The 16,552-nt window shown below is 31.8% G+C and overlaps 1 long non-coding RNA gene across 1 annotated transcript; it reads left to right on the top strand.

Moving 5' to 3' along the window:
* Nucleotides 1–8,666: 8,666 nt before the first annotated feature.
* Nucleotides 8,667–9,140, top strand: LOC132302311 (uncharacterized). The gene is made up of 2 exons (XR_009480807.1): nt 8,667–8,793; nt 8,996–9,140. It is a non-coding gene; the product is annotated as an uncharacterized LOC132302311 (long non-coding RNA).
* Nucleotides 9,141–16,552: the final 7,412 nt, after the last annotated feature.

Consider the following 16,552-nt stretch of genomic DNA (forward strand, 5'->3'; position numbering starts at 1 on the left):
GTCCACTGAAACGACTGAGTAAACCAAACCCAATTCTTGGCGTAGACTTTGTTTGCTTTGTCACTTTCCTTGCATCACCGGTTAAAACAAAACTCCGGTGCGATTCATCCTTGGCTACCGGCAGTCCGGGTTGTTCGGCTCTTACCGTCGTTGTCTTTGCCGGACTCCATGCTTGCCGGTAAGAATACTTCATACGGTTATTACCATCTATCCACTGCCTGTGTGGGCTCGTTGTAGAAATTTCATTGTCATCGTCGCCGTTCAGAAATCTAATCTGCGCAAACCTTTCCTCTCTTCATGCGCACATCCCTTCTCCCTAGTCCCTTACTCAGCAAAACACCCTTTCCCCTCTCGTTATCACTTTTTTTCCCTTCTTTTGATTGATCATCGGAGTATTCAATTGATGTCGAATCCTAAAAAAACCCCAAATCTAATTAAGGGCGAATCCAAGAATTATTTATTGGAGCTAGTATTGAACATAAATTTAATTACACAATTTCATAAGTAATTTTTTTTTGAATAGGTTAAACAGGGACTAATACTACTATTAAAAAAAAAAAATTTTAAAAATTAGGCTGAAAATACAATACTAAAATTTTTTTTTTTTTGGGGCTCAAGCCCACCCAAGCCCCCCTCTGTGTCCGCCTGTGAATCTAATTCACCAACTCTCATCTCTACAGAGCCCGTGGGATTGCTTCTTCACCGGCAGGAAAAAAAAAATGACAAATGAAAAGGAAAGAAAGAAAACGTGTCGCCGAACACGTGGGTGTGTGTTTTCCGGCCGTGGGTTGCTGCGTTGTCGGTAGCTACTCGCCGGATCTCCCCGTAGCTGAAGTTAGGTTGGAGAGACAGAGATGAGAGAGACATAATAGAGAGCCACCCTTTTAAAAGCGGTCCACCAATATAGATTTTAAGTCTTAAAAATAGACTTCGCTTGAAAGATCGCTCAATAGTCCGCCTTTTTTACCGCTTGAGAGTTTTTCTTATATATATATATATATATATAAGATATATAATTAAGTTGCATCTGAAGAGATAGGAAGCAAAATGGATTCTGCCCGCCGAAATTGAAAAGAAAAGAAAGGGAGCAGTGCCGAAATAAATAGAGAAAAAGAGATTTTGATGATATTTTGGCGGGTCTCATTTGAATTATAAAGATGGGTTGAATTGGTTTTTGATGATATAAATAAATAAATATATATATTTATATTTCTTGTCTGATGGAAAAGGAGATGCACCCAGCCGACAATGAGTAGAAAGGGCAGGTTGTACGAATCATATGGGATAAGAGAGAAGAAAAGAAGGGACTGTCAGCTGCAAGTGGGAATAGGCGGGTCCCACTAATGTGATTTTTTGGTACCAAATGTAATGATAATTGTTGTGTCGGTGAGATTTCCTCTATTTATATTTTAGCATCTGGCTTGTTGTTTGATAAGCAAACAGAAGAGAAAAATTTGAGAATTAAAGAGAGAGCGAGCCGAGATGGATAGAAATGGGCTGAGAGTTGGTGCTCGGATAATTAAGTGATGATAATTCTCTTTTTCTGTGTAGGGTTCTTCGTAACTTGATTTGTTGGAATAATTTTGTTTTAAATATTTTATTAAAGGGTTAAGTGAAAAACAAATTATTGATATATAAATTTTGTAACAAATAAGTTCTTATTTTTTGAAAAGCTGCATAACTGGTTCCTTTGATAATTTTTTACAAAAGTAAAATTGAAAATTTCGTTTTATCCTTTTATTTTCCATTTTGTCCCTCACTATTTGTGCATTTAAGGACCCCAAACCCAATTCATCTCTCCCTCCCTCCCGCTGCTTCAATTGAACAGAAAAGGCCCAGAAAAACAGACCCACGGGCTACTTGAATGCCTAAACATTTTGATACGGATTTCAAAACATCAGTAATTACTAAATACATGAACAATCCAAATTCAATAAGCCAGAAAAAAGAAAAAAGGCAAAATAGGTAGCAATTGAAGTAAAAATAAAGCAGCAGCTTGCAACAGGAAAACAAGATGCAAGAAAAACCACAACGACAAAACTGAAAAATATATATATATATATATATATATATATATATATAGTAACAAAATGCATTTGAAGTAAAAACCAATGCCTAAAAAAAAATTGCAATCCAAATGCAATAAGGCAGGAAAAAAAAAAAAAAAAAAGGCAAAATAGGTAGCAATTGAAGTAAAAATAAAGCAGCAGCTTGCAACAGGAAAACAAGATGCAAGAAAAACCACAACGACAAAACTGAAAATATATATATATATATATATATATATATATATATATATATATTAACAAAATGCATTTGAAGTAAAAACCAATGCCTAAAAAAAAATTGCAATATTATTGATACATGAAGAGTAATAGGGTGACAACAACAAATTCAACCCAACACATACAATGTTTGTCCTAAAAATTTGGGAAAATATCATAAAGAGAAGGCTCAAGGCAAGGTTCCTCTAATAGTGACGACATATACTCCGGAAGGTCGTCATAACCAGATGCACAACTACCATTGCGGGTTGAAGAGAATGTGGAACTTCAAGGAGTAGAACTTGACGTTCGGATTTTATCATCGATAAATGATGAAGACAACCATGAGGCCGGGGAAACTACTGGCCTAATCAAGAGTACAAGGCTGATAAAAATCTCATTGCTGATAAAGGCTTCGATTATTGTCGATTTCGTGAAGAAAAAATGATTGAATGTTAAGATTGAAGCTCACCGAACTGATTGTCACCAGATTGAAGCTTTTGGTCACTACAATTCACGCCTGAAGTTGGCCGAATTGTTGAACGAAGCTCGCCGGAGCTAATGGTGTTGAAGCAGCTTTTGGGTCTAACTGAAGATCATCGAAATTGGTGAGTCTTTGAGTGCAGCTCGCTGATCTGAAGTGGAGTACGTCAGAAATGGGTCACATATGTAACTCCGGCCAGAATGATTCTTCAATGAAGAACACTGTTGGTTCATCTTTGAGGCTCACTAGTTTGGTCACCAGCGGTAGTGCATGTAGATGGGGAGCTTGCGTGGACGTTATCGATTTCATTCTCTCTGTTGTTAATGTAGATGAAGCTAAGTTGGAGCACGCTGAACTGAGTGAATGTGAAGTTTGCCGGACTGAACTGGGTGAATGTGAAGCTCGACGGACTGAACTGGGTTCGCCAGAATTCGGGTTGTTGTTCGCCGTGGGCTTCTTGGTTTGGTAGTTGAAGCTCAATTTGTGGAGGTCACAGTTCTGTCACCAGAATTGTTATTGTTGCTTAGAGCTCACCGGCCTTCAATGCAACTCCAGACGAGATGGGTCTTTAAATTCAGCTTGTCAAAACTGTTGAATCTTTGATGATGGGTCACCGACAAGGTAGAGCAACGAAGCTTACATGAACCGGAGGATTGAACTGGGTTTCGTTGAGGTGGGAGTCGTCGGCATTATATATATATATATATATATATGACAAATTTATTTATATTTTAAAATACGAAAGAACATGTTTATTTTAGATTTAGTTATATTCATATTTGGGTTATCCCTATCTTATACAATTTGATATTTATTTTATTTTTTTGTCAAATAAATCCTATTTTATATAAATTTAGATAAAAGAGTTATTTTACATGGGCGGTATTTATAATCATTAATTTATTCAACTGAAGTGAGGGTATTATCGTCATTTTACACCACCAGGGATCTAATCGCACCAAATTAATAGTATAGGGAGATTTTTTACCACACAATATGCACTGTCTCAATACTAGAGGAAGTTTTTTTGCATTTAAATCTTTATTAAATGTTACTATTTTGTTAAAATTATATATATGTATTTTGTTTAGAAACATTTTTTTGAAACTAATTTTTTATGAAATTCTTGTTATAATTTTTTTTACTGGGTCTTCTCCCGTCTCACCCCCTATAATTTCAGGTATCAATAATGCTTGAAGATTTTTAGTTGCGAGTTTAGATGGAAGAGTTGGTGTTGAGGATTAAATTATTGTAGTTAGAGATTTTTTTTGTATTTAATTTGAGGAATTAATTTTGTATTAATAAAGAGAGTATTTCTTTTGTTAGTCTCGTATAATGAAGTATTTTGATTTAATAAAATTGAGGAATTTATTTAGAAAATTCAGGGCACATGATAAATGATGATCTACACACCAAAAACCAGAGCCTCAGAAGCTACACGTTACTTCACCAATCTGAATTATAGAGAGAGTTTTAAACCTAGAAAGAGAAAGGAAATATACTCAGTTCCATTACAAATTAATGAGAGAAACGGAAATAGAAGGATGAGATGATGACTTCCGCACCAAAAATCAGAGCCTCAGAAACTCCACATTACTTCACCAGTCTGAATCCCAGAGAAAGTTCTAAACCTAGAGGAGAGGAAATATAAAGAGCACACCTCCAAAGTAATCACTAGTAAAGGGGGGAAAATCATGTCACATCGTCGAAGATATTGCACGTCCTTCTGACAACTGAAGAGAGAGAAAATGGATCGATGAATTTGTTACAACTCAGGCGAAATTTCCCGCGTTTAGTCGAAACGAACAAACCGTGTTCCGGTTTTTTCACTTTGTCCGGTCTAAGGACATGAAAGGTTGTATTATTATGGCACTACAAAATCGAATTTTCATAAAGTATTTTATAACTAATATACGAAGTATATATTTATATGACATTTTTGTTTTTCAAGGTGTATTTATACCGATATAATAAAATATTCTATACTTATTCAGAGGTGTTGTGAGTCTTGTGACAGATGCGGAAATACCAAAAATATGTTACACACCGCTAGAAGGGTCCTCAATTGTAATGTTTGTGCCTTTATATATATATATATATATATATATGTCTGTGTGCGGTGTGTAAAAAAAAAAAAAAAAAAAAAAAAGAAATCTTAAAAAAAAAAAAAAGTGGGACCCACAAATGTTAAGACCATGTTTTTTTTTTCACTGTAACCTCATCTTCTCTCTCTTGCGTCCATCTCTCTGTTTGTCTCTCGGCTCCTCCTTTTTTTTCTTTTTTTCTTTTTTTTTTTTCACTTCAAGCTTTAACCTTTGATTACTCTCTCAATCCTTGCCGAATTTAGGTACCGTTTGAGGCAAAACGACGAGCACGATGAGCCCTACGTGCCAGTATCAGAAATTCCAACTTTTGGTCCTCTTTGGGAGCTCGAAATTGAGGATCCATTTTCTAGGGTTTTGATGCAATCTTGAGGTAGGGACATCTTAAGTTATGTAATCTTATTCCATATTGAATCATGCTCTTCTAATTGTGTTACAGCATGTTTGATTGCTTTGATTCTTGTTTAAACTGAGATATTTGAGAATATGCTATGTTATGTGAATATGTGTTACTTGATTGAATGGATAGCATGTTTATATAGTGAGTTTCTATCATGATTATTATTTTACAAGCATGCTATAATGTTATATGAAATGGTACTTGTTGTAGAGTGTTAAATTCCCATTTATCATTGTATTGACATCATGTAAGATACATACATTTTATTGGGTTGCATAGGAAGGGATGTTGGTGTTTGAAAATAAAAAAATGGGAATTTTGGGTGATGTGTTTGGAAAAATTGGTTTTGATAAACCCGGTCGCTGCGGGGTTACCAACGGGCCGGATGTTAATATAGCCTAGAGGGGACTAGGGAGTCGCCCTAGTGTGGCTGAGCTAGTTGGGCCCCATAATGACGCCGCGGGGTTACCAAGGGTCAGGGCCACTAGCCAATCCTCCTCTCGTGTCGCGGCGGGGTTACCAAAGGGCGGGCTATATTAACGTTTGAAAGTGATGGTTTTGAGAATGAAAATGGAGAATGTCATTGACATGCGTTGCATTGCATTGCATTGTTTATAATTGGAATTGAATTGTATGTTGTATTTGATCCCCTATGTTGTATGATCCCTATCTCCCATTGGCCTATGCTTTGATTGGATTCACTAGGACACAAGAATTGTGTCTTAAGTGTCACCTACTGAGCATATAGCTCACCCTACTATTTATACATTTTTTTCAGGTCTTGGAAAAGAACCGGTGGACGACAATCCACCCCAACTTTGAAAGTTGCTAGAGGAGCATTTTCCTTATTATTTTGTAATAGACTACTTCTTTGTTCATCCCTCATTTTTTATAAAATTCCAAAGGTGTAATGATGTAAATTTCTTTTGAAGAACCATGATTATGTAATACACTTATGATACTTGATGACATATGGGATGCGAACTTGATGATATGTAACTTGTTGAAGAATGGAAGGATAATCCTAGCTTGAAGCATTGTCTAGATTAGTAGGTTGTATCATTATCTTTTGTTGCCGTGAATTCGGAAATTAGTTGCATGACAGGTTAAATATGCATTTAAACAGGTTGCGGTAGGTCTATTTTTAGGGGAGATTATGCCGAATTTTTTTTAAAAAAAAATTCTTGGCATTAGTTTTGGGATCGTTACATCAATTTAGGCTGGATTAATTTGTGATTTTTTTTTTTTTTTTTTTTTTTTTTTTTAATATGTGGACTTGTGGATCATCTCAAAATTTCAAATCTAATGAATTAAAAATGTAAAAACAAATATTAGAATACAATGGTGGCCTTATTCAAAAATTCAATTAAGAGGCCAGCTGTTTAACAATAAAATGATAAAAAAAATAATAATATATATATATATATATATATATATATATATATATATATATAATTAACAAATAAATGAATCAAAATAATAAATTGTAAAGTAGGAAATTATTTGAATTTTTATTTTTAAATTTTTGATGGACCCGTTGAGGAGAAAGACATATAGCTTTCTTTTCAATTTAAGAACTTGTTCGGGGCAGTGATTTAGGAGAGAAGGTGTTTTTTTATTTATTTATCATTTGAGATTCAGTGGTGACACAATTATTAATACTAAAATTTGTGCATATAAAATAAAAGAAATTGAAAAGTCCACTGGCTAATTGCCCCATTGGAGCTAACTAAAAATATAAAAAAATATATATAAAAAAAAGGTATTCACATCTTCAGATTCTATTAACAGTATCTTGAATTACAAGTGTGTATACGCCTCAAGAAGCATTAAATGACACCACAAATAAATTCTCTGGGAACTATTTAGTATCACATTATGCTAAGAATGAATGGTAATCGGTTATATATTCTCAATGGTCTAATTATAATTGAGAAAATCATGCATAGGTCAAGCACTATGCTTAAGAATATTGCTATAATAAATTTTCATTTCCAATTTGCAATAAGAAAATATCTCAAAAGTTTCATATAGACAAATACCAAAGAAGCAAAATCAAATACCCAAAGTAGTCATAGGAGCTGAAATATATAGTTCATTGTTTAAACTAGATATGTGCGTGGGTGTATTAATGTGATATATATGTGTGTGTGTGTGTGTTTGGAGAGATACTGAGAGAGACTAACCATTTTAGAGAGAAAATTATCCTCCCATTTCATCTTTGTGGAACTATCTTCGCACCCAAGCTACCCTTCGGTGCAACTACCACTAGTAGGTTGTTGCAAGTATTTTCCACAAACTGAAACCACACGTACCTCCAAGACTTTTTGAAATGCAAAATGCCACAAATTTCCAAGAAGCCAGCCAAGAAGCCCGATCCAATGGTAGCATAGAATGCCATTCGTTCCAACTCATTCTTCATCTTTACTCTCACGAACATAATGACCATCTGACGAAGTATCGCCATGGCAACTATTCAAGATTTGTGGTTCGCAAAGTTCATTGTTGCCAAATTGATACAATTTATACTTAATTATAAAAGTATATTTACACGTCCGAATTTTAATGGACATGTAAGTGAACATAAGATAGGATATGAGTAATGATGCATTCTCCAAACTTCATACATTTTTCAATTTTGGAGGGTGGTGTCATGTGCTTATTTGACATCCACCGAAATTGAATCATGTATGATTTTTTGATAAAAAAATACACGAGTTTAGGAAGGATATGATTTTGGAGAGTATAATGAGATTGAAGAAACACTGGCATACGACTTAGCAATAACTAACAATTTCTTTGTAAAAAATAAGAGAAGAGCATCTAATAACAATAAAAAGTGAAATAAGTAAAACGCAAATTTGTTATTGCTTATATGGAAGGTGGGAATAGACCTCACATAAAGATTGTTAAGTGATTTGTGATGACCCGAATTTTTAAATTTTAATTTAAAATTTTATGATTTTTAGAGTATCTAAATTAATTATTTATTTATTAAAGTTAATGGGTTTTGAAATTTAATTTAGTTTTGTTATATAATATATATATTTATATATGTGTATTGTATTTTTGATGGAGGTGGGAAATGGAAAAGAGCATGTGAGAAATGGGTTTGGGTTGGTTTTGTATATTTATATTGATTTTGTTACTTAATATATATATATATATATATATGATCTGTCTATCGAAGAGTGAAGGATTGGGTGGTCTGTTTGGAGTAAAGATTGGGTTAAAGTAAGTAATGATGAGATTTTTGACAGGACTAACTTTTTGACTCGGGCTTCATTTTTTTCACGTGAGTTTTGTGTGATGAGCAAGTTGTTGGGTGACCAAGCTATTGTATGACGCGTGTCGGTGCCAATTGCCTATTTATTGAAGTATTTGTCTCGGGTGTTTCATGCACTAAGTGAGTTGAGAGAGATAGAGAGAGTCTTGAGAAAAGACAGTGTCTGTGTTTGAGGACAGAGAGGAGGTCGAGAGTTGCAGAGGGCGCAGCGAAAGCTTGGTGATTTGTGATCCAACGAGGATTATTTGTTTATCAGTGTAGGGTTCACTATACTTTGAATGACATGAGTGGTTTTGATTAAATATTTTTATTAAATATTTTGATTAAATACATATTTATTTTGTTTATATACTCACATGAATATGTATGTTTTGTGAAGCTATTTTGTTAAACTTCTATGAAATTCTTGTTATGATTTTTCTTACTGGGACTTTTTGTTTCACCACCCTCCAATTTCAGATACTGAAGATGAACGAAAATTACTAAATATAGGCTTAGGACGGAAGAGTTGGCGTTGCGAGATTTAAATTTTTTTTTTATTTTGGAGATTTTTTTGTATTTGAGGAAATTGATTTTGGTATAAAAGAGGACATTTTTTTTTTTTATGATCCTGGTTATATTTTGATGTATCTGATTTGTAATAAATGAAGGATTGTTAGAAATTCGGGGTCATGATTATAAGGGAAAGCCTCACAAATTAATATCACATATTAATTCTAAACATATTAATTAAAGGGTTTAAGTTGTTTACGTATCGAAAATTGTATTAAAAATAAGAGGTAGAAACAACGAAAGTATGGTCAAGCCACCACATTTAAAACACATATGTAAAAGGAGCAGCAATGGGATTGAAAAGTTGATGTAAATAACTTGTGGATGAAAATGATATATTATATTAGGAATAAAATGAAAGAGATTTTGGGCAAAACTAAAGGAGATGAGTTTATTAACAGAGAGACGTGGTGAGGTGGTGTAATAAATAATTAAACAAAAAAGAAAAAACTTTATAATATAGTAAACTTTTATCGTTTAGAGAGATTTTACACTTATTATAATCATTCACTCCATTACATTGTATGAAAGTTTTATACTAATTGAAGTGATACCCTACATATATAATAATTTTCTTTACACACTCAGGTGAAATTATGCACATGTAATCATAATCACCCCCACTTAAGACCCAACGTCCTCATTGTTTACACTTCCAGTTGGGTTAGATTCTGATATCATTTTTAACAACTCACTCTACCACATGATACAATATTATTCGTTTTGAATCTGAGCTCGCATGATTTTGTTTTTAGGTTTTACCCCAAAATACCTTGTATCGATTGGAGTGACACACCTATATATACAACACTTTTCCTTTTCACAGCTAGACGATGTGGAATTGTGTACCTATAACTTGTTCTTTGTCAATGTCTCACACTCCCCCACGACACAACCGCCTATAAAATCGCCACACCTACACTTACCAAATGTCTCGTATAAAAATAAATAAGCACAAAAGAAGGCGAGACAAATATTTATAAACTAACAAAAATGGGGATGGAGCAACTAAATACCTAAAACATATTAAATATATTAATGATATATATAACACAATATTAATAAAAGAAAGTGAGATATTAACTACACGGAAGACTTACTTTAAACAGCTAGGGAATACCCCGAAGAAGAAGAAGAAGAAAAAAAACTTTAAATAGAAATGATAAATAAAATCACCAACAAGGAGTAGAAGACATTTAACAATAAAACTAGAAACGTGAAAAATTGTTTTAGAATCGAAAGGGTTTGTACTAAAATGAAATATGTGGATTATGGAATATAAATTTAATAAGGAATCGGACATTGATAATATAATAATAGCATTTCAAAACTATTGCTCAAAGCAAGCACTTTATTTATTTATTTTGTATGATCAATAATACAAAAATGATGGAGAGATTACTAGTGATGCATGCAATAATTAGAAGTGGAGCGGGTTTGACAAAATAGAAACAAGTTAGTAGGAATTTATACAATAAAAGAATAACACATAGATTAAAATGAAAATACTACGAGACTATTATTAGACCAATAATGTTCTATGGAGTGGAGGTTGGGTCTCAGAAAGAAACAAAAACGTCTTCATGTTGAAATAATTAGAATATTAAGACGGATGAGTTGACTGATTCGCATTCGATTGAAGTTGCAAGAAAAGTCCACGACTAAAAGAGATAGGGTCACTAATAAGAGTGTCAGAATGCATCAGCCGTTGGTAAAAAAATTCAAAATAATAAATTTAGATGATTTGAACACATATACCAAAGACTTATAGATGTGTTGGTTTGGTACATGCACGAGATGTGTTAGTAAAAAAGTAAGAGATGATAAAACACTCAAAAATAAGATGAATTGAAGTTAAAAATAATTTTAAAGAATTCAATATATTAGATAATATGGCATGTAACAGAAAATTTTGGACACGGAACCATGTGGTGACCTCATTCGTATTGAACAAGAAAATGATGATCAGACGAAGGGCCGTAAGCCTCTAATAGTGTCATGGAGTCTAATATATATATTATACCAAGTGAAATCTATTTTTTATACACACTTTTTAGTAGTATAATATACTCGATTTAAATATGTTGCACGTGCTTCGGTTTCTTAGAAGTGTATACGCAGTTTTTGATTCTAAAAAAACGATTACACAGTTTTCTCATTACATAAGTCACTCCACCAGTTTTAACCCTTTCGTTTGAGACATTGTACAAAATAGTTTCCCTTCCTGTTCCCCTTCCTTTTTAAAAAATCAAAGAGTTCCTATATTCTCATTGTTTTTTATTTTTTATTTTTATTTTTTATTTTGAATGGTCAAACAAACACATACTTTTTTGTCCACGGCCGAGCTCAAACTCCTTTCCTCTTCTTTGACGATGACGAGGTTATACCATTAGGCTTAAGGCCCTTTGGTATATTCCCATTGTTTCTAAACAAAAAAAATGCTTCTTTCACGTCTACTTGGGCCTCGGCGACTGTATTTGAAGAAGTTATATAATTGGCGGATGGAATTTTGCCCCTATCATTTTCTCTCATTCTACCTCTCTCACTTTTTCTACCCATCTTTTATTTCAATATGTACTCGTGTCATCTAACTTATCAAACTTCAAAGCGTACTAAGAAAAGTCAGTGTTTGATTGATGCGAAGAACTCAAGGCCTATTTTGGTTTAAGGTATGTTTCAATATGTATTTCGTGTTGCTTATATTTTTTTTCTTGAGGATATGGCGTTTGGGAAAAAAATTTCTATTCTGTTTCTTAATTATCTCAAGTGTGTTGCAAATAAGCCATAATTATTCACCATGGTATTCTCATTCTTTAGTTATGTTAATATGCTTATTATTCTTAATATGTGTGTGTGTATATATATATATTATCGCTTGAACAAGAACGAGTTCTACTTATTCCTATTTGTTGAATATATAAATATATATAGTTAATCTACTGAATATATTCCACTTGATAAATATTTTTCTGAATCTTTTTATTTCATATATATATATATATATATTATATATATATATATATATGTGAATATTTAAGGCTATTTAATAATTTAAATTCCTATATCATTTGGAGTTTTCCATGTTTTATTTAATCCATCCCAGTGTTCCCGCTGACTATTTATTCATTATGTCCTCTAATTACTTCAAACTTTTCTCGTTTCAATAGGATTCATAGAATGATTTTTTTTCCCTTTATTACTGTTTAATAATTGAAATTCCCATATCATTTGGAGTTTTCATAATTGATTCACTCCATCCAATTTTTTTTTTCACCAACCAAAATGAATTTTATTCCATATTCAAAGCAATACAATCACGTTTCAATAGGACTCATACAGCCAAAAAAAAAAAAAAATTCCTTCTTTAACGGTTATCATGTCTTTTATATTATACTCTAATTATCCAACTTCTTGTATGAATCGCGTTCAAGTAAAAAACAAAAAAGGTCATGTTTAGTTAGCATTCAATGGTGAGTTAGTAACACAATTTTTTAAAATTAAAAATCTATTTTACCTTCTAATAATTAACCATCTAAGCCCAACTAAAGCACATCCCTTTTAGGGTAAGCTATTTTTTATATATACTCACACAGAACATTATGTACGTATTAAGAATAAGAAGAATCTATTTCTTTATTATTCGGTGCACTTTTCACAATGTTTTAGTTTTAGTTTTAATTTAATTATTTTATAAGTGTTTTCTTTGATTTGATTGGCCATTTATAAAATTATTCAATTATGAAGACACAAATAAGTTAGTAGTGTTCACTTATTTTAATTGCGTGTTTGTGTTTTGTTTTTTTTTTTTTTTTTTTTTTTAAATATTGATTTATGTTGACTTGGTTTGATAATAGATGCATTGAAATTCATTATCATAAAATATTGATAGAATTATAATTTTAGTAAACTTCTATTATGTTAAGAATTTTAAAATGATGGTTGTTATTTGTGGCGTAAGTTTAAATGATTAATTTTAGATTTGCTGTGAATAAGATTAAGAGTTTCTTAATACACTATTGATTTCTTTGTAGTTTTAAGTTCAAATATTGGCCGCAAGTTGCAACAGTTGTGGATTATTTTCTAATTTAAAATTAAATAATTAGTAATAATCACTACAACAATTCGAAAGTGAGAGATTTAACCATATGAAAAAAATAAGACTAGGTGGACTTCTCTCAATATCTCATATCTTACAAGTGGATCCCTGAAGAGACTTAAACCACTAGAACTACATTATCAATATTATTTTTTATGCGGATGATAAAAATAAATTAATTTATAGGACTAACTTCAGTTACACTACTACTTTGTCCAATTTTTAAGGGACTCCTAACATTTACAAAAAATCAGCCATACCCCTATCAGACATGGTATAAAAATAAATAGATGAATGTAATAATTAATGTACCCTTTTTGTCGTTTTCCTATACACTTAACCAAACAAGGTTTTATAACTTCCACCAAGGTTAGCTTTATCTATTCGAATCTAAAATTAAAAGCACTAATCTTATCAGCCCGGAATTAATTTTTTCTTTTTTTGATATTTTTATTTTAGTAAGTTTGCAAAATCTTATTCATTTGGATACCTAATTTTCTATCTCTATTTGAATCTAAAATTAAAAGCCCTAATCTTATCAGTCTAATATGAATTAATTTTCTCTTTTTGGATTTTTTTATTTTAGTAAGTTTGCAAAATCCCTTATTAGCCCTAATACGAATAATTTTCTCCTTTTCGATATTTTTATTTTAGTAAGTCTGCAAAATCTTATTCATTGTAGCTTTTGGATACTCTGATCTTAGTATTTAGCGTTTAAACAAACAAAATCTTCACAATCTTCTTCTTCTTCTTCATGAGAATAAATTACAGAATCCAACCTTTTGAAATTACAAACAAAATCTTAAAATTTGGGCATTAAAATTTAATTTTTTAATTTATTAGTACAATCCGATTCAAAGATGGTATATAGTTGTAACCAAACAGGGGGCAATTTGGAAATTAAAATTTAATTTTTTACTGATGTTGACAATAAGTATCTTTGACCAACTTTGACCGTTGACCGAGGGAAAGATTGATGTGTGCCATAAAAACTAGGGAGTTTGATTGAAATTTTGTAAATGTGAGGGGATTTCCTTAAAGATTGGACAAACCAAGAAGGGTGTAACTGAAGTTAACCCTAATTTATATATGACAGTTTTTAAATTTACAATGTCAAAGCTATGTGTTCAATTTTTATGTAGATGGCAATAAAATTTTAATTATTTTTATGAAAATTTCAAATTAACAATGTCAAAGTTGATCTCATGTGCGTGGAGGCACGTATCTATAGTGTGCTCAATGGGGGCATCCGGCCCCATTGAAAATTTTTATTATTATATTTTACACCTCTAAATTTATACTTTTTTGCATTTACTATGAAAATTTCAAATTAACAATGTCAAAGTTGATCTCATGTGCGTGGAGGCACATATCTATAGTCTGCTCAATGGGGGCATCTGGCCCCATTGAAAATTTTTATTATTATATTTTACACCTCTAAATTTATATTTTTTTGCATTTACGCCCTTGAAATAATAAAATTGCTCATACTGAAATTATAAAAAAAAACCCTCTATATAAATTTGTCCCCCCTCATATAAATTTCTAGATCCATCCCTGTGTGCACGAGTGTGTGTGTTTTTTAAGTGGTAGTCAAAAATTCAAATTAGTTGCATGTATGAATTTCTAGTGTGTGTGTATAGAGAGAGAGATATATATTCTTTTATAATCACAAATGTGAAAAATAAAATAAAAAAACTACAAATCGTAGGTGCGTTTGGATAGTATTAGTTAGGAGATAAAGAAAAGAAAAGAAATTATAATATTAGTTATGAGATAAAATAAAAGAAATGATAATGATAATTTTTATTCATGTTTGGATAGATAGGAAAAAAAAGAAAAAAAATAATAGTTATTATTATTTAGATAGATAAAAGAAAAGAAAGGATAATAACTAAATTACTGTCATTCCTTTTTATATTTGTAAGTGGTTTATTTAAGTTCAATCAAAGAATATTGATTTTGATTTTGATTTTTTGGGGCTAACCAAATGAAGTCCATCCACTAGAAAAATGATCCATTGGATTATCACATAAGCATGCTAGAAAGAGGGACTTGAATGGAACTAGGACTTAATGGAATAACAAATTTATATATTTATTTATAAAGATTAATTTTGGTATTATCAAAATATTACTAAACCACGTTATGTTTTTTTTTCTCTCTCGAAGATAGCAAATGAGGCACCTTTCTTTCCTCTCCATTTAAGCCACCAAACATACTTGAGCCATATCATTTATTTTCTTTTCTTTTCTGTCCCTATCTCTCCAAATCACTCCATACAAACACACCTAAATAAATTATTAGAAGGAACAAAAGGCATTTCCGGTTTCTAATCCATCAGAGCACTAATCAAATGCCCTAATGGCTGACGACCACTCTCATCAGTCTCATGCCCTTTTTCTCTCTCCACTAACCTAATCCCTAATCTTGCCCCGTCGATCTTTGTGTTTCAAGGTCCTTAAATGGCAGTCAAACCCTAATAAGTTGTAAGACTCTCTTTCTGTTCGCTCGGACTGGGAAAGTAGGAACAAGTTAGCTGTTCCTTAGAAAGCAATCTGAGGTACTTCAAAGTAAGACTGATTTTTTCCCCCTCTTTTTCAGTTTTGAATTATTGCCCTTGAAGAGTGATTTGAATTCTTATTCCTTCAAATCTTATTACAAACTTGATTTTTTTTATCTTCAATGCATGGTATTTTTGTACTTCCTATTTCTTTTTCTTATTAACCATCCGTAGATTTACTTCCCCTTATATTGACATATAAATATAATCAAGTATGTTACAGTATATTATATTATATATAGTCTTATTCAGTTGCTCCTTAGTGTGCAAGGAGCAATATACACGACTTTTATTTCAATTGTTGGATGCAATCCAACGACTGAAATTGAAAACAACTAATATTGTTTGTGTTGTTTGTGGTTTTTTAAAACTCCAAAACTACTCAAGTGTTTTATATAAAATAGAAGACCTTATAATAAGGAGGTAAAATTCTTAAAAGGACACACTATTGTATTTTTTCGTAATTAAACTTACAAGTTGTAGTCAGTGTTTTATTATTATTATTTTTTATAGTATGGAAGGATTTAGTAATTATGAATAAAGAGAAAAGAGAAAGGAAAAAAAAAAAAACATATAGATTTTCTGTCAAAAATTTTGTATGAAGAAATATCCTTATCCTTAATAATTCTTAATAAAGAAGAATATAATTTTATAGCATATGTAATATGCAGTAGCTTCATCAGAAAAAGAATAGAAAGTTTTAGACACAATCAAACCAAATTAAATTATGAAAATTCACCCGTAAGAATGCCGAACCCTGACTGCAACACACAAAAACACAAATTCCCCAAATAAAGGAAATGGT

The sequence above is a fragment of the Cornus florida genome, unplaced genomic scaffold (assembly GCF_030987335.1).
Source record: "Cornus florida cultivar Cherokee Brave unplaced genomic scaffold, ASM3098733v1 CherokeeBrave_3.0.0_Hap2_Chr04, whole genome shotgun sequence".
Classification (NCBI taxonomy): Eukaryota; Viridiplantae; Streptophyta; class Magnoliopsida; order Cornales; family Cornaceae; genus Cornus; species Cornus florida.